The sequence below is a fragment of the Schistocerca nitens genome, unplaced genomic scaffold (genome assembly GCF_023898315.1).
Source record: "Schistocerca nitens isolate TAMUIC-IGC-003100 unplaced genomic scaffold, iqSchNite1.1 HiC_scaffold_366, whole genome shotgun sequence".
NCBI classification, from domain to species: Eukaryota; Metazoa; Arthropoda; class Insecta; order Orthoptera; family Acrididae; genus Schistocerca; species Schistocerca nitens.
This window is the reverse complement of record NW_026045900.1, coordinates 255306-272827: the sequence shown is the minus strand read 5'-3', so window position 1 is coordinate 272827 and position 17522 is coordinate 255306. Positions and strand designations below refer to the sequence as shown.

Here is a 17522-nt window from a genome sequence, read left to right as displayed (position 1 = left end):
AGACGCAACTAGCGCACATAATACACATTAATCTTGCTGACATAGCTGATACATCTGAAATGTAGCCTCCTGATGCTGTCAGAGACAGCTGCTACGAAATAAAAGTATGCCCCAGGTGAGGCTCGAACTCACAACCCCGGCATTGCTCACGGCTACTGCCTTATAAGTACCGTGCGCTAACCAATTGCGCCACTGGGGCTACAGCAAAACGCTCTCAGTTAGCCATATTCGCATTGCTGCAAACCAGTGGTGGCTACAAAAACATATGATCGCCACCTGCGGCCATACTGCGACTTTGGCACCTAAGTACGAACGCTTCGTGCTATTCGTGTTTGATATGCTACGCTTACATGCACATCAACCGCCTCTCGTCATCGAAAAAATGCAGAAAAACGCGCGCCTTGCCTCGTGCTACCTGTCGAACAGCGAGCGCAGATGTGTGGCAAGCTCCAAGCTCTGCAGGCGCACCGCGACCACGCAGCTGGACGAGTGGTGCCTTCCTTGGGAGCTTGATGAGCCCTGGAGAACACGTTTCTTAGCGAATTGCACTTGCCTTGTAGCGAGAAATGCTGCCACTGGCCCTGTGGCGCAACGGATAACGCGTCTGACTACGGATCAGAAGATTCCAGGTTCGAATCCTGGCAGGGTCGGCATTTTGTTAGTTGCCAACGCGTAGCTGGGCAGTGGATTTCGTATGTCGCCGCATCGTGCAGTGCTTTGTTACTCCTGTGCATCTCGCAGCTGCATGTCGAGGCGATCGTGGTAAATATCGCTGCGTGCAAGCGTCAGCGTAGCGTCAGTCGAGCAAAGTCGAGACAAGTCAAGCTGAGAGCTGTAGGAGATGTACGCAATCAAATGTAGGCGTGTGAAAGCGACGCAGACAACACTGCCCAAGTGTCCCACGTGATGTGACGAAGAGCCAGTATACCCCCACACAGCAGAGTGGCGCAGTGGAAGCGTGCTGGGCCCATAACCCAGAGGTCCGTGGATCGAAACCACGCTCTGCTAAAATTATTTCTTTTCCTGATTGTGTCGGGCTCGATTATTACGCCTAGAGAGTCGGCTGGGGGCATTGATTCAGCCTCAAAAGCAAACCCAGTAATTCTGAAGTGTGAAGAATGCGAGAACTACTTCCTAAGATGCATCATTTTTTAAGATTTTGCAGCAAGTTAATGCTCTTCCGTCCCACACGCGCACCACTCGAGCAGGTTTGTGAGATAAAAATCGCGTCTCCCCGGCGGGGAATCGAACCCCGGTCTCCCGCGTGACAGGCGGGGATACTAACCACTATACTACCGAGGAAGACGCAACTAGCGCACATAATACACATTAATCTTGCTGACATAGCTGATACATCTGAAATGTAGCCTCCTGATGCTGTCAGAGACAGCTGCTACGAAATAAAAGTATGCCCCAGGTGAGGCTCGAACTCACAACCCCGGCATTGCTCACGGCTACTGCCTTATAAGTACCGTGCGCTAACCAATTGCGCCACTGGGGCTACAGCAAAACGCTCTCAGTTAGCCATATTCGCATTGCTGCAAACCAGTGGTGGCTACAAAAACATATGATCGCCACCTGCGGCCATACTGCGACTTTGGCACCTAAGTACGAACGCTTCGTGCTATTCGTGTTTGATATGCTACGCTTACATGCACATCAACCGCCTCTCGTCATCGAAAAAATGCAGAAAAACGCGCGCCTTGCCTCGTGCTACCTGTCGAACAGCGAGCGCAGATGTGTGGCAAGCTCCAAGCTCTGCAGGCGCACCGCGACCACGCAGCTGGACGAGTGGTGCCTTCCTTGGGAGCTTGATGAGCCCTGGAGAACACGTTTCTTAGCGAATTGCACTTGCCTTGTAGCGAGAAATGCTGCCACTGGCCCTGTGGCGCAACGGATAACGCGTCTGACTACGGATCAGAAGATTCCAGGTTCGAATCCTGGCAGGGTCGGCATTTTGTTAGTTGCCAACGCGTAGCTGGGCAGTGGATTTCGTATGTCGCCGCATCGTGCAGTGCTTTGTTACTCCTGTGCATCTCGCAGCTGCATGTCGAGGCGATCGTGGTAAATATCGCTGCGTGCAAGCGTCAGCGTAGCGTCAGTCGAGCAAAGTCGAGACAAGTCAAGCTGAGAGCTGTAGGAGATGTACGCAATCAAATGTAGGCGTGTGAAAGCGACGCAGACAACACTGCCCAAGTGTCCCACGTGATGTGACGAAGAGCCAGTATACCCCCACACAGCAGAGTGGCGCAGTGGAAGCGTGCTGGGCCCATAACCCAGAGGTCCGTGGATCGAAACCACGCTCTGCTAAAATTATTTCTTTTCCTGATTGTGTCGGGCTCGATTATTACGCCTAGAGAGTCGGCTGGGGGCATTGATTCAGCCTCAAAAGCAAACCCAGTAATTCTGAAGTGTGAAGAATGCGAGAACTACTTCCTAAGATGCATCATTTTTTAAGATTTTGCAGCAAGTTAATGCTCTTCCGTCCCACACGCGCACCACTCGAGCAGGTTTGTGAGATAAAAATCGCGTCTCCCCGGCGGGGAATCGAACCCCGGTCTCCCGCGTGACAGGCGGGGATACTAACCACTATACTACCGAGGAAGACGCAACTAGCGCACATAATACACATTAATCTTGCTGACATAGCTGATACATCTGAAATGTAGCCTCCTGATGCTGTCAGAGACAGCTGCTACGAAATAAAAGTATGCCCCAGGTGAGGCTCGAACTCACAACCCCGGCATTGCTCACGGCTACTGCCTTATAAGTACCGTGCGCTAACCAATTGCGCCACTGGGGCTACAGCAAAACGCTCTCAGTTAGCCATATTCGCATTGCTGCAAACCAGTGGTGGCTACAAAAACATATGATCGCCACCTGCGGCCATACTGCGACTTTGGCACCTAAGTACGAACGCTTCGTGCTATTCGTGTTTGATATGCTACGCTTACATGCACATCAACCGCCTCTCGTCATCGAAAAATGCAGAAAAACGCGCGCCTTGCCTCGTGCTACCTGTCGAACAGCGAGCGCAGATGTGTGGCAAGCTCCAAGCTCTGCAGGCGCACCGCGACCACGCAGCTGGACGAGTGGTGCCTTCCTTGGGAGCTTGATGAGCCCTGGAGAACACGTTTCTTAGCGAATTGCACTTGCCTTGTAGCGCGAAATGCTGCCACTGGCCCTGTGGCGCAACGGATAACGCGTCTGACTACGGATCAGAAGATTCCAGGTTCGAATCCTGGCAGGGTCGGCATTTTGTTAGTTGCCAACGCGTAGCTGGGCAGTGGATTTCGTATGTCGCCGCATCGTGCAGTGCTTTGTTACTCCTGTGCATCTCGCAGCTGCATGTCGAGGCGATCGTGGTAAATATCGCTGCGTGCAAGCGTCAGCGTAGCGTCAGTCGAGCAAAGTCGAGACAAGTCAAGCTGAGAGCTGTAGGAGATGTACGCAATCAAATGTAGGCGTGTGAAAGCGACGCAGACAACACTGCCCAAGTGTCCCACGTGATGTGACGAAGAGCCAGTACACCCCCACACAGCAGAGTGGCGCAGTGCCCATAACCCAGAGGTCCGTGGATCGAAACCACGCTCTGCTAAAATTATTTCTTTTCCTGATTGTGTCGGGCTCGATTATTACGCCTAGAGAGTCGGCTGGGGGCATTGATTCAGCCTCAAAAGCAAACCCAGTAATTCTGAAGTGTGAAGAATGCGAGAACTACTTCCTAAGATGCATCATTTTTTAAGATTTTGCAGCAAGTTAATGCTCTTCCGTCCCACACGCGCACCACTCGAGCAGGTTTGTGAGATAAAAATCGCGTCTCCCCGGCGGGGAATCGAACCCCGGTCTCCCGCGTGACAGGCGGGGATACTAACCACTATACTACCGAGGAAGACGCAACTAGCGCACATAATACACATTAATCTTGCTGACATAGCTGATACATCTGAAATGTAGCCTCCTGATGCTGTCAGAGACAGCTGCTACGAAATAAAAGTATGCCCCAGGTGAGGCTCGAACTCACAACCCCGGCATTGCTCACGGCTACTGCCTTATAAGTACCGTGCGCTAACCAATTGCGCCACTGGGGCTACAGCAAAACGCTCTCAGTTAGCCATATTCGCATTGCTGCAAACCAGTGGTGGCTACAAAAACATATGATCGCCACCTGCGGCCATACTGCGACTTTGGCACCTAAGTACGAACGCTTCGTGCTATTCGTGTTTGATATGCTACGCTTACATGCACATCAACCGCCTCTCGTCATCGAAAAAATGCAGAAAAACGCGCGCCTTGCCTCGTGCTACCTGTCGAACAGCGAGCGCAGATGTGTGGCAAGCTCCAAGCTCTGCAGGCGCACCGCGACCACGCAGCTGGACGAGTGGTGCCTTCCTTGGGAGCTTGATGAGCCCTGGAGAACACGTTTCTTAGCGAATTGCACTTGCCTTGTAGCGAGGAATGCTGCCACTGGCCCTGTGGCGCAACGGATAACGCGTCTGACTACGGATCAGAAGATTCCAGGTTCGAATCCTGGCAGGGTCGGCATTTTGTTAGTTGCCAACGCGTAGCTGGGCAGTGGATTTCGTATGTCGCCGCATCGTGCAGTGCTTTGTTACTCCTGTGCATCTCGCAGCTGCATGTCGAGGCGATCGTGGTAAATATCGCTGCGTGCAAGCGTCAGCGTAGCGTCAGTCGAGCAAAGTCGAGACAAGTCAAGCTGAGAGCTGTAGGAGATGTACGCAATCAAATGTAGGCGTGTGAAAGCGACGCAGACAACACTGCCCAAGTGTCCCACGTGATGTGACGAAGAGCCAGTATACCCCCACACAGCAGAGTGGCGCAGTGGAAGCGTGCTGGGCCCATAACCCAGAGGTCCGTGGATCGAAACCACGCTCTGCTAAAATTATTTCTTTTCCTGATTGTGTCGGGCTCGATTATTACGCCTAGAGAGTCGGCTGGGGGCATTGATTCAGCCTCAAAAGCAAACCCAGTAATTCTGAAGTGTGAAGAATGCGAGAACTACTTCCTAAGATGCATCATTTTTTAAGATTTTGCAGCAAGTTAATGCTCTTCCGTCCCACACGCGCACCACTCGAGCAGGTTTGTGAGATAAAAATCGCGTCTCCCCGGCGGGGAATCGAACCCCGGTCTCCCGCGTGACAGGCGGGGATACTAACCACTATACTACCGAGGAAGACGCAACTAGCGCACATAATACACATTAATCTTGCTGACATAGCTGATACATCTGAAATGTAGCCTCCTGATGCTGTCAGAGACAGCTGCTACGAAATAAAAGTATGCCCCAGGTGAGGCTCGAACTCACAACCCCGGCATTGCTCACGGCTACTGCCTTATAAGTACCGTGCGCTAACCAATTGCGCCACTGGGGCTACAGCAAAACGCTCTCAGTTAGCCATATTCGCATTGCTGCAAACCAGTGGTGGCTACAAAAACATATGATCGCCACCTGCGGCCATACTGCGACTTTGGCACCTAAGTACGAACGCTTCGTGCTATTCGTGTTTGATATGCTACGCTTACATGCACATCAACCGCCTCTCGTCATCGAAAAATGCAGAAAAACGCGCGCCTTGCCTCGTGCTACCTGTCGAACAGCGAGCGCAGATGTGTGGCAAGCTCCAAGCTCTGCAGGCGCACCGCGACCACGCAGCTGGACGAGTGGTGCCTTCCTTGGGAGCTTGATGAGCCCTGGAGAACACGTTTCTTAGCGAATTGCACTTGCCTTGTAGCGCGAAATGCTGCCACTGGCCCTGTGGCGCAACGGATAACGCGTCTGACTACGGATCAGAAGATTCCAGGTTCGAATCCTGGCAGGGTCGGCATTTTGTTAGTTGCCAACGCGTAGCTGGGCAGTGGATTTCGTATGTCGCCGCATCGTGCAGTGCTTTGTTACTCCTGTGCATCTCGCAGCTGCATGTCGAGGCGATCGTGGTAAATATCGCTGCGTGCAAGCGTCAGCGTAGCGTCAGTCGAGCAAAGTCGAGACAAGTCAAGCTGAGAGCTGTAGGAGATGTACGCAATCAAATGTAGGCGTGTGAAAGCGACGCAGACAACACTGCCCAAGTGTCCCACGTGATGTGACGAAGAGCCAGTACACCCCCACACAGCAGAGTGGCGCAGTGCCCATAACCCAGAGGTCCGTGGATCGAAACCACGCTCTGCTAAAATTATTTCTTTTCCTGATTGTGTCGGGCTCGATTATTACGCCTAGAGAGTCGGCTGGGGGCATTGATTCAGCCTCAAAAGCAAACCCAGTAATTCTGAAGTGTGAAGAATGCGAGAACTACTTCCTAAGATGCATCATTTTTTAAGATTTTGCAGCAAGTTAATGCTCTTCCGTCCCACACGCGCACCACTCGAGCAGGTTTGTGAGATAAAAATCGCGTCTCCCCGGCGGGGAATCGAACCCCGGTCTCCCGCGTGACAGGCGGGGATACTAACCACTATACTACCGAGGAAGACGCAACTAGCGCACATAATACACATTAATCTTGCTGACATAGCTGATACATCTGAAATGTAGCCTCCTGATGCTGTCAGAGACAGCTGCTACGAAATAAAAGTATGCCCCAGGTGAGGCTCGAACTCACAACCCCGGCATTGCTCACGGCTACTGCCTTATAAGTACCGTGCGCAAACCAATTGCGCCACTGGGGCTACAGCAAAACGCTCTCAGTTAGCCATATTCGCATTGCTGCAAACCAGTGGTGGCTACAAAAACATATGATCGCCACCTGCGGCCATACTGCGACTTTGGCACCTAAGTACGAACGCTTCGTGCTATTCGTGTTTGATATGCTACGCTTACATGCACATCAACCGCCTCTCGTCATCGAAAAAATGCAGAAAAACGCGCGCCTTGCCTCGTGCTACCTGTCGAACAGCGAGCGCAGATGTGTGGCAAGCTCCAAGCTCTGCAGGCGCACCGCGACCACGCAGCTGGACGAGTGGTGCCTTCCTTGGGAGCTTGATGAGCCCTGGAGAACACGTTTCTTAGCGAATTGCACTTGCCTTGTAGCGAGAAATGCTGCCACTGGCCCTGTGGCGCAACGGATAACGCGTCTGACTACGGATCAGAAGATTCCAGGTTCGAATCCTGGCAGGGTCGGCATTTTGTTAGTTGCCAACGCGTAGCTGGGCAGTGGATTTCGTATGTCGCCGCATCGTGAAGTGCTTTGTTACTCCTGTGCATCTCGCAGCTGCATGTCGAGGCGATCGTGGTAAATATCGCTGCGTGCAAGCGTCAGCGTAGCGTCAGTCGAGCAAAGTCGAGACAAGTCAAGCTGAGAGCTGTAGGAGATGTACGCAATCAAATGTAGGCGTGTGAAAGCGACGCAGACAACACTGCCCAAGTGTCCCACGTGATGTGACGAAGAGCCAGTATACCCCCACACAGCAGAGTGGCGCAGTGGAAGCGTGCTGGGCCCATAACCCAGAGGTCCGTGGATCGAAACCACGCTCTGCTAAAATTATTTCTTTTCCTGATTGTGTCGGGCTCGATTATTACGCCTAGAGAGTCGGCTGGGGGCATTGATTCAGCCTCAAAAGCAAACCCAGTAATTCTGAAGTGTGAAGAATGCGAGAACTACTTCCTAAGATGCATCATTTTTTAAGATTTTGCAGCAAGTTAATGCTCTTCCGTCCCACACGCGCACCACTCGAGCAGGTTTGTGAGATAAAAATCGCGTCTCCCCGGCGGGGAATCGAACCCCGGTCTCCCGCGTGACAGGCGGGGATACTAACCACTATACTACCGAGGAAGACGCAACTAGCGCACATAATACACATTAATCTTGCTGACATAGCTGATACATCTGAAATGTAGCCTCCTGATGCTGTCAGAGACAGCTGCTACGAAATAAAAGTATGCCCCAGGTGAGGCTCGAACTCACAACCCCGGCATTGCTCACGGCTACTGCCTTATAAGTACCGTGCGCTAACCAATTGCGCCACTGGGGCTACAGCAAAACGCTCTCAGTTAGCCATATTCGCATTGCTGCAAACCAGTGGTGGCTACAAAAACATATGATCGCCACCTGCGGCCATACTGCGACTTTGGCACCTAAGTACGAACGCTTCGTGCTATTCGTGTTTGATATGCTACGCTTACATGCACATCAACCGCCTCTCGTCATCGAAAAAATGCAGAAAAACGCGCGCCTTGCCTCGTGCTACCTGTCGAACAGCGAGCGCAGATGTGTGGCAAGCTCCAAGCTCTGCAGGCGCACCGCGACCACGCAGCTGGACGAGTGGTGCCTTCCTTGGGAGCTTGATGAGCCCTGGAGAACACGTTTCTTAGCGAATTGCACTTGCCTTGTAGCGAGGAATGCTGCCACTGGCCCTGTGGCGCAACGGATAACGCGTCTGACTACGGATCAGAAGATTCCAGGTTCGAATCCTGGCAGGGTCGGCATTTTGTTAGTTGCCAACGCGTAGCTGGGCAGTGGATTTCGTATGTCGCCGCATCGTGCAGTGCTTTGTTACTCCTGTGCATCTCGCAGCTGCATGTCGAGGCGATCGTGGTAAATATCGCTGCGTGCAAGCGTCAGCGTAGCGTCAGTCGAGCAAAGTCGAGACAAGTCAAGCTGAGAGCTGTAGGAGATGTACGCAATCAAATGTAGGCGTGTGAAAGCGACGCAGACAACACTGCCCAAGTGTCCCACGTGATGTGACGAAGAGCCAGTATACCCCCACACAGCAGAGTGGCGCAGTGGAAGCGTGCTGGGCCCATAACCCAGAGGTCCGTGGATCGAAACCACGCTCTGCTAAAATTATTTCTTTTCCTGATTGTGTCGGGCTCGATTATTACGCCTAGAGAGTCGGCTGGGGGCATTGATTCAGCCTCAAAAGCAAACCCAGTAATTCTGAAGTGTGAAGAATGCGAGAACTACTTCCTAAGATGCATCATTTTTTAAGATTTTGCAGCAAGTTAATGCTCTTCCGTCCCACACGCGCACCACTCGAGCAGGTTTGTGAGATAAAAATCGCGTCTCCCCGGCGGGGAATCGAACCCCGGTCTCCCGCGTGACAGGCGGGGATACTAACCACTATACTACCGAGGAAGACGCAACTAGCGCACATAATACACATTAATCTTGCTGACATAGCTGATACATCTGAAATGTAGCCTCCTGATGCTGTCAGAGACAGCTGCTACGAAATAAAAGTATGCCCCAGGTGAGGCTCGAACTCACAACCCCGGCATTGCTCACGGCTACTGCCTTATAAGTACCGTGCGCTAACCAATTGCGCCACTGGGGCTACAGCAAAACGCTCTCAGTTAGCCATATTCGCATTGCTGCAAACCAGTGGTGGCTACAAAAACATATGATCGCCACCTGCGGCCATACTGCGACTTTGGCACCTAAGTACGAACGCTTCGTGCTATTCGTGTTTGATATGCTACGCTTACATGCACATCAACCGCCTCTCGTCATCGAAAAAATGCAGAAAAACGCGCGCCTTGCCTCGTGCTACCTGTCGAACAGCGAGCGCAGATGTGTGGCAAGCTCCAAGCTCTGCAGGCGCACCGCGACCACGCAGCTGGACGAGTGGTGCCTTCCTTGGGAGCTTGATGAGCCCTGGAGAACACGTTTCTTAGCGAATTGCACTTGCCTTGTAGCGAGGAATGCTGCCACTGGCCCTGTGGCGCAACGGATAACGCGTCTGACTACGGATCAGAAGATTCCAGGTTCGAATCCTGGCAGGGTCGGCATTTTGTTAGTTGCCAACGCGTAGCTGGGCAGTGGATTTCGTATGTCGCCGCATCGTGCAGTGCTTTGTTACTCCTGTGCATCTCGCAGCTGCATGTCGAGGCGATCGTGGTAAATATCGCTGCGTGCAAGCGTCAGCGTAGCGTCAGTCGAGCAAAGTCGAGACAAGTCAAGCTGAGAGCTGTAGGAGATGTACGCAATCAAATGTAGGCGTGTGAAAGCGACGCAGACAACACTGCCCAAGTGTCCCACGTGATGTGACGAAGAGCCAGTATACCCCCACACAGCAGAGTGGCGCAGTGGAAGCGTGCTGGGCCCATAACCCAGAGGTCCGTGGATCGAAACCACGCTCTGCTAAAATTATTTCTTTTCCTGATTGTGTCGGGCTCGATTATTACGCCTAGAGAGTCGGCTGGGGGCATTGATTCAGCCTCAAAAGCAAACCCAGTAATTCTGAAGTGTGAAGAATGCGAGAACTACTTCCTAAGATGCATCATTTTTTAAGATTTTGCAGCAAGTTAATGCTCTTCCGTCCCACACGCGCACCACTCGAGCAGGTTTGTGAGATAAAAATCGCGTCTCCCCGGCGGGGAATCGAACCCCGGTCTCCCGCGTGACAGGCGGGGATACTAACCACTATACTACCGAGGAAGACGCAACTAGCGCACATAATACACATTAATCTTGCTGACATAGCTGATACATCTGAAATGTAGCCTCCTGATGCTGTCAGAGACAGCTGCTACGAAATAAAAGTATGCCCCAGGTGAGGCTCGAACTCACAACCCCGGCATTGCTCACGGCTACTGCCTTATAAGTACCGTGCGCTAACCAATTGCGCCACTGGGGCTACAGCAAAACGCTCTCAGTTAGCCATATTCGCATTGCTGCAAACCAGTGGTGGCTACAAAAACATATGATCGCCACCTGCGGCCATACTGCGACTTTGGCACCTAAGTACGAACGCTTCGTGCTATTCGTGTTTGATATGCTACGCTTACATGCACATCAACCGCCTCTCGTCATCGAAAAATGCAGAAAAACGCGCGCCTTGCCTCGTGCTACCTGTCGAACAGCGAGCGCAGATGTGTGGCAAGCTCCAAGCTCTGCAGGCGCACCGCGACCACGCAGCTGGACGAGTGGTGCCTTCCTTGGGAGCTTGATGAGCCCTGGAGAACACGTTTCTTAGCGAATTGCACTTGCCTTGTAGCGAGAAATGCTGCCACTGGCCCTGTGGCGCAACGGATATCGCGTCTGACTACGGATCAGAAGATTCCAGGTTCGAATCCTGGCAGGGTCGGCATTTTGTTAGTTGCCAACGCGTAGCTGGGCAGTGGATTTCGTATGTCGCCGCATCGTGCAGTGCTTTGTTACTCCTGTGCATCTCGCAGCTGCATGTCGAGGCGATCGTGGTAAATATCGCTGCGTGCAAGCGTCAGCGTAGCGTCAGTCGAGCAAAGTCGAGACAAGTCAAGCTGAGAGCTGTAGGAGATGTACGCAATCAAATGTAGGCGTGTGAAAGCGACGCAGACAACACTGCCCAAGTGTCCCACGTGATGTGACGAAGAGCCAGTACACCCCCACACAGCAGAGTGGCGCAGTGCCCATAACCCAGAGGTCCGTGGATCGAAACCACGCTCTGCTAAAATTATTTCTTTTCCTGATTGTGTCGGGCTCGATTATTACGCCTAGAGAGTCGGCTGGGGGCATTGATTCAGCCTCAAAAGCAAACCCAGTAATTCTGAAGTGTGAAGAATGCGAGAACTACTTCCTAAGATGCATCATTTTTTAAGATTTTGCAGCAAGTTAATGCTCTTCCGTCCCACACGCGCACCACTCGAGCAGGTTTGTGAGATAAAAATCGCGTCTCCCCGGCGGGGAATCGAACCCCGGTCTCCCGCGTGACAGGCGGGGATACTAACCACTATACTACCGAGGAAGACGCAACTAGCGCACATAATACACATTAATCTTGCTGACATAGCTGATACATCTGAAATGTAGCCTCCTGATGCTGTCAGAGACAGCTGCTACGAAATAAAAGTATGCCCCAGGTGAGGCTCGAACTCACAACCCCGGCATTGCTCACGGCTACTGCCTTATAAGTACCGTGCGCTAACCAATTGCGCCACTGGGGCTACAGCAAAACGCTCTCAGTTAGCCATATTCGCATTGCTGCAAACCAGTGGTGGCTACAAAAACATATGATCGCCACCTGCGGCCATACTGCGACTTTGGCACCTAAGTACGAACGCTTCGTGCTATTCGTGTTTGATATGCTACGCTTACATGCACATCAACCGCCTCTCGTCATCGAAAAAATGCAGAAAAACGCGCGCCTTGCCTCGTGCTACCTGTCGAACAGCGAGCGCAGATGTGTGGCAAGCTCCAAGCTCTGCAGGCGCACCGCGACCACGCAGCTGGACGAGTGGTGCCTTCCTTGGGAGCTTGATGAGCCCTGGAGAACACGTTTCTTAGCGAATTGCACTTGCCTTGTAGCGAGGAATGCTGCCACTGGCCCTGTGGCGCAACGGATAACGCGTCTGACTACGGATCAGAAGATTCCAGGTTCGAATCCTGGCAGGGTCGGCATTTTGTTAGTTGCCAACGCGTAGCTGGGCAGTGGATTTCGTATGTCGCCGCATCGTGCAGTGCTTTGTTACTCCTGTGCATCTCGCAGCTGCATGTCGAGGCGATCGTGGTAAATATCGCTGCGTGCAAGCGTCAGCGTAGCGTCAGTCGAGCAAAGTCGAGACAAGTCAAGCTGAGAGCTGTAGGAGATGTACGCAATCAAATGTAGGCGTGTGAAAGCGACGCAGACAACACTGCCCAAGTGTCCCACGTGATGTGACGAAGAGCCAGTATACCCCCACACAGCAGAGTGGCGCAGTGGAAGCGTGCTGGGCCCATAACCCAGAGGTCCGTGGATCGAAACCACGCTCTGCTAAAATTATTTCTTTTCCTGATTGTGTCGGGCTCGATTATTACGCCTAGAGAGTCGGCTGGGGGCATTGATTCAGCCTCAAAAGCAAACCCAGTAATTCTGAAGTGTGAAGAATGCGAGAACTACTTCCTAAGATGCATCATTTTTTAAGATTTTGCAGCAAGTTAATGCTCTTCCGTCCCACACGCGCACCACTCGAGCAGGTTTGTGAGATAAAAATCGCGTCTCCCCGGCGGGGAATCGAACCCCGGTCTCCCGCGTGACAGGCGGGGATACTAACCACTATACTACCGAGGAAGACGCAACTAGCGCACATAATACACATTAATCTTGCTGACATAGCTGATACATCTGAAATGTAGCCTCCTGATGCTGTCAGAGACAGCTGCTACGAAATAAAAGTATGCCCCAGGTGAGGCTCGAACTCACAACCCCGGCATTGCTCACGGCTACTGCCTTATAAGTACCGTGCGCTAACCAATTGCGCCACTGGGGCTACAGCAAAACGCTCTCAGTTAGCCATATTCGCATTGCTGCAAACCAGTGGTGGCTACAAAAACATATGATCGCCACCTGCGGCCATACTGCGACTTTGGCACCTAAGTACGAACGCTTCGTGCTATTCGTGTTTGATATGCTACGCTTACATGCACATCAACCGCCTCTCGTCATCGAAAAATGCAGAAAAACGCGCGCCTTGCCTCGTGCTACCTGTCGAACAGCGAGCGCAGATGTGTGGCAAGCTCCAAGCTCTGCAGGCGCACCGCGACCACGCAGCTGGACGAGTGGTGCCTTCCTTGGGAGCTTGATGAGCCCTGGAGAACACGTTTCTTAGCGAATTGCACTTGCCTTGTAGCGCGAAATGCTGCCACTGGCCCTGTGGCGCAACGGATAACGCGTCTGACTACGGATCAGAAGATTCCAGGTTCGAATCCTGGCAGGGTCGGCATTTTGTTAGTTGCCAACGCGTAGCTGGGCAGTGGATTTCGTATGTCGCCGCATCGTGCAGTGCTTTGTTACTCCTGTGCATCTCGCAGCTGCATGTCGAGGCGATCGTGGTAAATATCGCTGCGTGCAAGCGTCAGCGTAGCGTCAGTCGAGCAAAGTCGAGACAAGTCAAGCTGAGAGCTGTAGGAGATGTACGCAATCAAATGTAGGCGTGTGAAAGCGACGCAGACAACACTGCCCAAGTGTCCCACGTGATGTGACGAAGAGCCAGTATACCCCCACACAGCAGAGTGGCGCAGTGGAAGCGTGCTGGGCCCATAACCCAGAGGTCCGTGGATCGAAACCACGCTCTGCTAAAATTATTTCTTTTCCTGATTGTGTCGGGCTCGATTATTACGCCTAGAGAGTCGGCTGGGGGCATTGATTCAGCCTCAAAAGCAAACCCAGTAATTCTGAAGTGTGAAGAATGCGAGAACTACTTCCTAAGATGCATCATTTTTTAAGATTTTGCAGCAAGTTAATGCTCTTCCGTCCCACACGCGCACCACTCGAGCAGGTTTGTGAGATAAAAATCGCGTCTCCCCGGCGGGGAATCGAACCCCGGTCTCCCGCGTGACAGGCGGGGATACTAACCACTATACTACCGAGGAAGACGCAACTAGCGCACATAATACACATTAATCTTGCTGACATAGCTGATACATCTGAAATGTAGCCTCCTGATGCTGTCAGAGACAGCTGCTACGAAATAAAAGTATGCCCCAGGTGAGGCTCGAACTCACAACCCCGGCATTGCTCACGGCTACTGCCTTATAAGTACCGTGCGCTAACCAATTGCGCCACTGGGGCTACAGCAAAACGCTCTCAGTTAGCCATATTCGCATTGCTGCAAACCAGTGGTGGCTACAAAAACATATGATCGCCACCTGCGGCCATACTGCGACTTTGGCACCTAAGTACGAACGCTTCGTGCTATTCGTGTTTGATATGCTACGCTTACATGCACATCAACCGCCTCTCGTCATCGAAAAATGCAGAAAAACGCGCGCCTTGCCTCGTGCTACCTGTCGAACAGCGAGCGCAGATGTGTGGCAAGCTCCAAGCTCTGCAGGCGCACCGCGACCACGCAGCTGGACGAGTGGTGCCTTCCTTGGGAGCTTGATGAGCCCTGGAGAACACGTTTCTTAGCGAATTGCACTTGCCTTGTAGCGCGAAATGCTGCCACTGGCCCTGTGGCGCAACGGATAACGCGTCTGACTACGGATCAGAAGATTCCAGGTTCGAATCCTGGCAGGGTCGGCATTTTGTTAGTTGCCAACGCGTAGCTGGGCAGTGGATTTCGTATGTCGCCGCATCGTGCAGTGCTTTGTTACTCCTGTGCATCTCGCAGCTGCATGTCGAGGCGATCGTGGTAAATATCGCTGCGTGCAAGCGTCAGCGTAGCGTCAGTCGAGCAAAGTCGAGACAAGTCAAGCTGAGAGCTGTAGGAGATGTACGCAATCAAATGTAGGCGTGTGAAAGCGACGCAGACAACACTGCCCAAGTGTCCCACGTGATGTGACGAAGAGCCAGTACACCCCCACACAGCAGAGTGGCGCAGTGCCCATAACCCAGAGGTCCGTGGATCGAAACCACGCTCTGCTAAAATTATTTCTTTTCCTGATTGTGTCGGGCTCGATTATTACGCCTAGAGAGTCGGCTGGGGGCATTGATTCAGCCTCAAAAGCAAACCCAGTAATTCTGAAGTGTGAAGAATGCGAGAACTACTTCCTAAGATGCATCATTTTTTAAGATTTTGCAGCAAGTTAATGCTCTTCCGTCCCACACGCGCACCACTCGAGCAGGTTTGTGAGATAAAAATCGCGTCTCCCCGGCGGGGAATCGAACCCCGGTCTCCCGCGTGACAGGCGGGGATACTAACCACTATACTACCGAGGAAGACGCAACTAGCGCACATAATACACATTAATCTTGCTGACATAGCTGATACATCTGAAATGTAGCCTCCTGATGCTGTCAGAGACAGCTGCTACGAAATAAAAGTATGCCCCAGGTGAGGCTCGAACTCACAACCCCGGCATTGCTCACGGCTACTGCCTTATAAGTACCGTGCGCTAACCAATTGCGCCACTGGGGCTACAGCAAAACGCTCTCAGTTAGCCATATTCGCATTGCTGCAAACCAGTGGTGGCTACAAAAACATATGATCGCCACCTGCGGCCATACTGCGACTTTGGCACCTAAGTACGAACGCTTCGTGCTATTCGTGTTTGATATGCTACGCTTACATGCACATCAACCGCCTCTCGTCATCGAAAAAATGCAGAAAAACGCGCGCCTTGCCTCGTGCTACCTGTCGAACAGCGAGCGCAGATGTGTGGCAAGCTCCAAGCTCTGCAGGCGCACCGCGACCACGCAGCTGGACGAGTGGTGCCTTCCTTGGGAGCTTGATGAGCCCTGGAGAACACGTTTCTTAGCGAATTGCACTTGCCTTGTAGCGAGGAATGCTGCCACTGGCCCTGTGGCGCAACGGATAACGCGTCTGACTACGGATCAGAAGATTCCAGGTTCGAATCCTGGCAGGGTCGGCATTTTGTTAGTTGCCAACGCGTAGCTGGGCAGTGGATTTCGTATGTCGCCGCATCGTGCAGTGCTTTGTTACTCCTGTGCATCTCGCAGCTGCATGTCGAGGCGATCGTGGTAAATATCGCTGCGTGCAAGCGTCAGCGTAGCGTCAGTCGAGCAAAGTCGAGACAAGTCAAGCTGAGAGCTGTAGGAGATGTACGCAATCAAATGTAGGCGTGTGAAAGCGACGCAGACAACACTGCCCAAGTGTCCCACGTGATGTGACGAAGAGCCAGTATACCCCCACACAGCAGAGTGGCGCAGTGGAAGCGTGCTGGGCCCATAACCCAGAGGTCCGTGGATCGAAACCACGCTCTGCTAAAATTATTTCTTTTCCTGATTGTGTCGGGCTCGATTATTACGCCTAGAGAGTCGGCTGGGGGCATTGATTCAGCCTCAAAAGCAAACCCAGTAATTCTGAAGTGTGAAGAATGCGAGAACTACTTCCTAAGATGCATCATTTTTTAAGATTTTGCAGCAAGTTAATGCTCTTCCGTCCCACACGCGCACCACTCGAGCAGGTTTGTGAGATAAAAATCGCGTCTCCCCGGCGGGGAATCGAACCCCGGTCTCCCGCGTGACAGGCGGGGATACTAACCACTATACTACCGAGGAAGACGCAACTAGCGCACATAATACACATTAATCTTGCTGACATAGCTGATACATCTGAAATGTAGCCTCCTGATGCTGTCAGAGACAGCTGCTACGAAATAAAAGTATGCCCCAGGTGAGGCTCGAACTCACAACCCCGGCATTGCTCACGGCTACTGCCTTATAAGTACCGTGCGCTAACCAATTGCGCCACTGGGGCTACAGCAAAACGCTCTCAGTTAGCCATATTCGCATTGCTGCAAACCAGTGGTGGCTACAAAAACATATGATCGCCACCTGCGGCCATACTGCGACTTTGGCACCTAAGTACGAACGCTTCGTGCTATTCGTGTTTGATATGCTACGCTTACATGCACATCAACCGCCTCTCGTCATCGAAAAATGCAGAAAAACGCGCGCCTTGCCTCGTGCTACCTGTCGAACAGCGAGCGCAGATGTGTGGCAAGCTCCAAGCTCTGCAGGCGCACCGCGACCACGCAGCTGGACGAGTGGTGCCTTCCTTGGGAGCTTGATGAGCCCTGGAGAACACGTTTCTTAGCGAATTGCACTTGCCTTGTAGCGCGAAATGCTGCCACTGGCCCTGTGGCGCAACGGATAACGCGTCTGACTACGGATCAGAAGATTCCAGGTTCGAATCCTGGCAGGGTCGGCAT

The 17522-nt window shown here is 52.4% G+C and overlaps 50 non-coding genes across 50 annotated transcripts; 23 read left to right on the top strand and 27 right to left on the bottom strand.

Moving 5' to 3' along the window:
* Positions 1-107: 107 nt before the first annotated feature.
* On the bottom strand, positions 108-199 carry Trnai-uau (transfer RNA isoleucine (anticodon UAU)). Its single transcript is given in 2 exon segments — positions 108-143; positions 162-199. It is a non-coding gene; the product is annotated as a tRNA-Ile (tRNA).
* A 378-nt stretch (positions 200-577) lies between these two features.
* Positions 578-650, top strand: Trnar-acg (transfer RNA arginine (anticodon ACG)). Its single transcript has one exon. It is a non-coding gene; the product is annotated as a tRNA-Arg (tRNA).
* A 286-nt stretch (positions 651-936) lies between these two features.
* Trnam-cau (transfer RNA methionine (anticodon CAU)) lies at positions 937-1008 on the top strand. Its single transcript has one exon. It is a non-coding gene; the product is annotated as a tRNA-Met (tRNA).
* A 222-nt stretch (positions 1009-1230) lies between these two features.
* Positions 1231-1302, bottom strand: Trnad-guc (transfer RNA aspartic acid (anticodon GUC)). Its single transcript has one exon. It is a non-coding gene; the product is annotated as a tRNA-Asp (tRNA).
* A 107-nt stretch (positions 1303-1409) lies between these two features.
* On the bottom strand, positions 1410-1501 carry Trnai-uau (transfer RNA isoleucine (anticodon UAU)). Its single transcript is given in 2 exon segments — positions 1410-1445; positions 1464-1501. It is a non-coding gene; the product is annotated as a tRNA-Ile (tRNA).
* A 378-nt stretch (positions 1502-1879) lies between these two features.
* On the top strand, positions 1880-1952 carry Trnar-acg (transfer RNA arginine (anticodon ACG)). The gene has a single exon. It is a non-coding gene; the product is annotated as a tRNA-Arg (tRNA).
* Positions 1953-2238: 286 nt separating this feature from the next.
* Trnam-cau (transfer RNA methionine (anticodon CAU)) lies at positions 2239-2310 on the top strand. The gene has a single exon. It is a non-coding gene; the product is annotated as a tRNA-Met (tRNA).
* A 222-nt stretch (positions 2311-2532) lies between these two features.
* Trnad-guc (transfer RNA aspartic acid (anticodon GUC)) lies at positions 2533-2604 on the bottom strand. Its single transcript has one exon. It is a non-coding gene; the product is annotated as a tRNA-Asp (tRNA).
* Positions 2605-2711: 107 nt separating this feature from the next.
* Positions 2712-2803, bottom strand: Trnai-uau (transfer RNA isoleucine (anticodon UAU)). The gene is given in 2 exon segments: positions 2712-2747; positions 2766-2803. It is a non-coding gene; the product is annotated as a tRNA-Ile (tRNA).
* Positions 2804-3180: 377 nt separating this feature from the next.
* Trnar-acg (transfer RNA arginine (anticodon ACG)) lies at positions 3181-3253 on the top strand. Its single transcript has one exon. It is a non-coding gene; the product is annotated as a tRNA-Arg (tRNA).
* A 567-nt stretch (positions 3254-3820) lies between these two features.
* On the bottom strand, positions 3821-3892 carry Trnad-guc (transfer RNA aspartic acid (anticodon GUC)). Its single transcript has one exon. It is a non-coding gene; the product is annotated as a tRNA-Asp (tRNA).
* Positions 3893-3999: 107 nt separating this feature from the next.
* On the bottom strand, positions 4000-4091 carry Trnai-uau (transfer RNA isoleucine (anticodon UAU)). The gene is given in 2 exon segments: positions 4000-4035; positions 4054-4091. It is a non-coding gene; the product is annotated as a tRNA-Ile (tRNA).
* A 378-nt stretch (positions 4092-4469) lies between these two features.
* Trnar-acg (transfer RNA arginine (anticodon ACG)) lies at positions 4470-4542 on the top strand. The gene has a single exon. It is a non-coding gene; the product is annotated as a tRNA-Arg (tRNA).
* A 286-nt stretch (positions 4543-4828) lies between these two features.
* Trnam-cau (transfer RNA methionine (anticodon CAU)) lies at positions 4829-4900 on the top strand. The gene has a single exon. It is a non-coding gene; the product is annotated as a tRNA-Met (tRNA).
* Positions 4901-5122: 222 nt separating this feature from the next.
* Trnad-guc (transfer RNA aspartic acid (anticodon GUC)) lies at positions 5123-5194 on the bottom strand. Its single transcript has one exon. It is a non-coding gene; the product is annotated as a tRNA-Asp (tRNA).
* A 107-nt stretch (positions 5195-5301) lies between these two features.
* Positions 5302-5393, bottom strand: Trnai-uau (transfer RNA isoleucine (anticodon UAU)). The gene is given in 2 exon segments: positions 5302-5337; positions 5356-5393. It is a non-coding gene; the product is annotated as a tRNA-Ile (tRNA).
* Positions 5394-5770: 377 nt separating this feature from the next.
* On the top strand, positions 5771-5843 carry Trnar-acg (transfer RNA arginine (anticodon ACG)). Its single transcript has one exon. It is a non-coding gene; the product is annotated as a tRNA-Arg (tRNA).
* A 567-nt stretch (positions 5844-6410) lies between these two features.
* Positions 6411-6482, bottom strand: Trnad-guc (transfer RNA aspartic acid (anticodon GUC)). The gene has a single exon. It is a non-coding gene; the product is annotated as a tRNA-Asp (tRNA).
* A 107-nt stretch (positions 6483-6589) lies between these two features.
* Trnai-uau (transfer RNA isoleucine (anticodon UAU)) lies at positions 6590-6681 on the bottom strand. Its single transcript is given in 2 exon segments — positions 6590-6625; positions 6644-6681. It is a non-coding gene; the product is annotated as a tRNA-Ile (tRNA).
* Positions 6682-7059: 378 nt separating this feature from the next.
* On the top strand, positions 7060-7132 carry Trnar-acg (transfer RNA arginine (anticodon ACG)). The gene has a single exon. It is a non-coding gene; the product is annotated as a tRNA-Arg (tRNA).
* Positions 7133-7418: 286 nt separating this feature from the next.
* Positions 7419-7490, top strand: Trnam-cau (transfer RNA methionine (anticodon CAU)). The gene has a single exon. It is a non-coding gene; the product is annotated as a tRNA-Met (tRNA).
* Positions 7491-7712: 222 nt separating this feature from the next.
* On the bottom strand, positions 7713-7784 carry Trnad-guc (transfer RNA aspartic acid (anticodon GUC)). Its single transcript has one exon. It is a non-coding gene; the product is annotated as a tRNA-Asp (tRNA).
* Positions 7785-7891: 107 nt separating this feature from the next.
* Trnai-uau (transfer RNA isoleucine (anticodon UAU)) lies at positions 7892-7983 on the bottom strand. Its single transcript is given in 2 exon segments — positions 7892-7927; positions 7946-7983. It is a non-coding gene; the product is annotated as a tRNA-Ile (tRNA).
* Positions 7984-8361: 378 nt separating this feature from the next.
* Trnar-acg (transfer RNA arginine (anticodon ACG)) lies at positions 8362-8434 on the top strand. The gene has a single exon. It is a non-coding gene; the product is annotated as a tRNA-Arg (tRNA).
* A 286-nt stretch (positions 8435-8720) lies between these two features.
* Positions 8721-8792, top strand: Trnam-cau (transfer RNA methionine (anticodon CAU)). The gene has a single exon. It is a non-coding gene; the product is annotated as a tRNA-Met (tRNA).
* A 222-nt stretch (positions 8793-9014) lies between these two features.
* Trnad-guc (transfer RNA aspartic acid (anticodon GUC)) lies at positions 9015-9086 on the bottom strand. Its single transcript has one exon. It is a non-coding gene; the product is annotated as a tRNA-Asp (tRNA).
* Positions 9087-9193: 107 nt separating this feature from the next.
* Trnai-uau (transfer RNA isoleucine (anticodon UAU)) lies at positions 9194-9285 on the bottom strand. The gene is given in 2 exon segments: positions 9194-9229; positions 9248-9285. It is a non-coding gene; the product is annotated as a tRNA-Ile (tRNA).
* Positions 9286-9663: 378 nt separating this feature from the next.
* Trnar-acg (transfer RNA arginine (anticodon ACG)) lies at positions 9664-9736 on the top strand. The gene has a single exon. It is a non-coding gene; the product is annotated as a tRNA-Arg (tRNA).
* A 286-nt stretch (positions 9737-10022) lies between these two features.
* Positions 10023-10094, top strand: Trnam-cau (transfer RNA methionine (anticodon CAU)). Its single transcript has one exon. It is a non-coding gene; the product is annotated as a tRNA-Met (tRNA).
* Positions 10095-10316: 222 nt separating this feature from the next.
* Trnad-guc (transfer RNA aspartic acid (anticodon GUC)) lies at positions 10317-10388 on the bottom strand. Its single transcript has one exon. It is a non-coding gene; the product is annotated as a tRNA-Asp (tRNA).
* Positions 10389-10495: 107 nt separating this feature from the next.
* Trnai-uau (transfer RNA isoleucine (anticodon UAU)) lies at positions 10496-10587 on the bottom strand. The gene is given in 2 exon segments: positions 10496-10531; positions 10550-10587. It is a non-coding gene; the product is annotated as a tRNA-Ile (tRNA).
* A 377-nt stretch (positions 10588-10964) lies between these two features.
* Positions 10965-11037, top strand: Trnar-acg (transfer RNA arginine (anticodon ACG)). The gene has a single exon. It is a non-coding gene; the product is annotated as a tRNA-Arg (tRNA).
* Positions 11038-11604: 567 nt separating this feature from the next.
* Trnad-guc (transfer RNA aspartic acid (anticodon GUC)) lies at positions 11605-11676 on the bottom strand. The gene has a single exon. It is a non-coding gene; the product is annotated as a tRNA-Asp (tRNA).
* A 107-nt stretch (positions 11677-11783) lies between these two features.
* Positions 11784-11875, bottom strand: Trnai-uau (transfer RNA isoleucine (anticodon UAU)). Its single transcript is given in 2 exon segments — positions 11784-11819; positions 11838-11875. It is a non-coding gene; the product is annotated as a tRNA-Ile (tRNA).
* Positions 11876-12253: 378 nt separating this feature from the next.
* Positions 12254-12326, top strand: Trnar-acg (transfer RNA arginine (anticodon ACG)). Its single transcript has one exon. It is a non-coding gene; the product is annotated as a tRNA-Arg (tRNA).
* A 286-nt stretch (positions 12327-12612) lies between these two features.
* Trnam-cau (transfer RNA methionine (anticodon CAU)) lies at positions 12613-12684 on the top strand. The gene has a single exon. It is a non-coding gene; the product is annotated as a tRNA-Met (tRNA).
* A 222-nt stretch (positions 12685-12906) lies between these two features.
* Trnad-guc (transfer RNA aspartic acid (anticodon GUC)) lies at positions 12907-12978 on the bottom strand. The gene has a single exon. It is a non-coding gene; the product is annotated as a tRNA-Asp (tRNA).
* A 107-nt stretch (positions 12979-13085) lies between these two features.
* On the bottom strand, positions 13086-13177 carry Trnai-uau (transfer RNA isoleucine (anticodon UAU)). The gene is given in 2 exon segments: positions 13086-13121; positions 13140-13177. It is a non-coding gene; the product is annotated as a tRNA-Ile (tRNA).
* A 377-nt stretch (positions 13178-13554) lies between these two features.
* Trnar-acg (transfer RNA arginine (anticodon ACG)) lies at positions 13555-13627 on the top strand. Its single transcript has one exon. It is a non-coding gene; the product is annotated as a tRNA-Arg (tRNA).
* A 286-nt stretch (positions 13628-13913) lies between these two features.
* On the top strand, positions 13914-13985 carry Trnam-cau (transfer RNA methionine (anticodon CAU)). Its single transcript has one exon. It is a non-coding gene; the product is annotated as a tRNA-Met (tRNA).
* Positions 13986-14207: 222 nt separating this feature from the next.
* On the bottom strand, positions 14208-14279 carry Trnad-guc (transfer RNA aspartic acid (anticodon GUC)). The gene has a single exon. It is a non-coding gene; the product is annotated as a tRNA-Asp (tRNA).
* Positions 14280-14386: 107 nt separating this feature from the next.
* On the bottom strand, positions 14387-14478 carry Trnai-uau (transfer RNA isoleucine (anticodon UAU)). Its single transcript is given in 2 exon segments — positions 14387-14422; positions 14441-14478. It is a non-coding gene; the product is annotated as a tRNA-Ile (tRNA).
* A 377-nt stretch (positions 14479-14855) lies between these two features.
* On the top strand, positions 14856-14928 carry Trnar-acg (transfer RNA arginine (anticodon ACG)). Its single transcript has one exon. It is a non-coding gene; the product is annotated as a tRNA-Arg (tRNA).
* Positions 14929-15495: 567 nt separating this feature from the next.
* Trnad-guc (transfer RNA aspartic acid (anticodon GUC)) lies at positions 15496-15567 on the bottom strand. The gene has a single exon. It is a non-coding gene; the product is annotated as a tRNA-Asp (tRNA).
* Positions 15568-15674: 107 nt separating this feature from the next.
* Trnai-uau (transfer RNA isoleucine (anticodon UAU)) lies at positions 15675-15766 on the bottom strand. The gene is given in 2 exon segments: positions 15675-15710; positions 15729-15766. It is a non-coding gene; the product is annotated as a tRNA-Ile (tRNA).
* Positions 15767-16144: 378 nt separating this feature from the next.
* On the top strand, positions 16145-16217 carry Trnar-acg (transfer RNA arginine (anticodon ACG)). Its single transcript has one exon. It is a non-coding gene; the product is annotated as a tRNA-Arg (tRNA).
* A 286-nt stretch (positions 16218-16503) lies between these two features.
* On the top strand, positions 16504-16575 carry Trnam-cau (transfer RNA methionine (anticodon CAU)). The gene has a single exon. It is a non-coding gene; the product is annotated as a tRNA-Met (tRNA).
* A 222-nt stretch (positions 16576-16797) lies between these two features.
* Trnad-guc (transfer RNA aspartic acid (anticodon GUC)) lies at positions 16798-16869 on the bottom strand. The gene has a single exon. It is a non-coding gene; the product is annotated as a tRNA-Asp (tRNA).
* Positions 16870-16976: 107 nt separating this feature from the next.
* Trnai-uau (transfer RNA isoleucine (anticodon UAU)) lies at positions 16977-17068 on the bottom strand. Its single transcript is given in 2 exon segments — positions 16977-17012; positions 17031-17068. It is a non-coding gene; the product is annotated as a tRNA-Ile (tRNA).
* A 377-nt stretch (positions 17069-17445) lies between these two features.
* Positions 17446-17518, top strand: Trnar-acg (transfer RNA arginine (anticodon ACG)). Its single transcript has one exon. It is a non-coding gene; the product is annotated as a tRNA-Arg (tRNA).
* Positions 17519-17522: the final 4 nt, after the last annotated feature.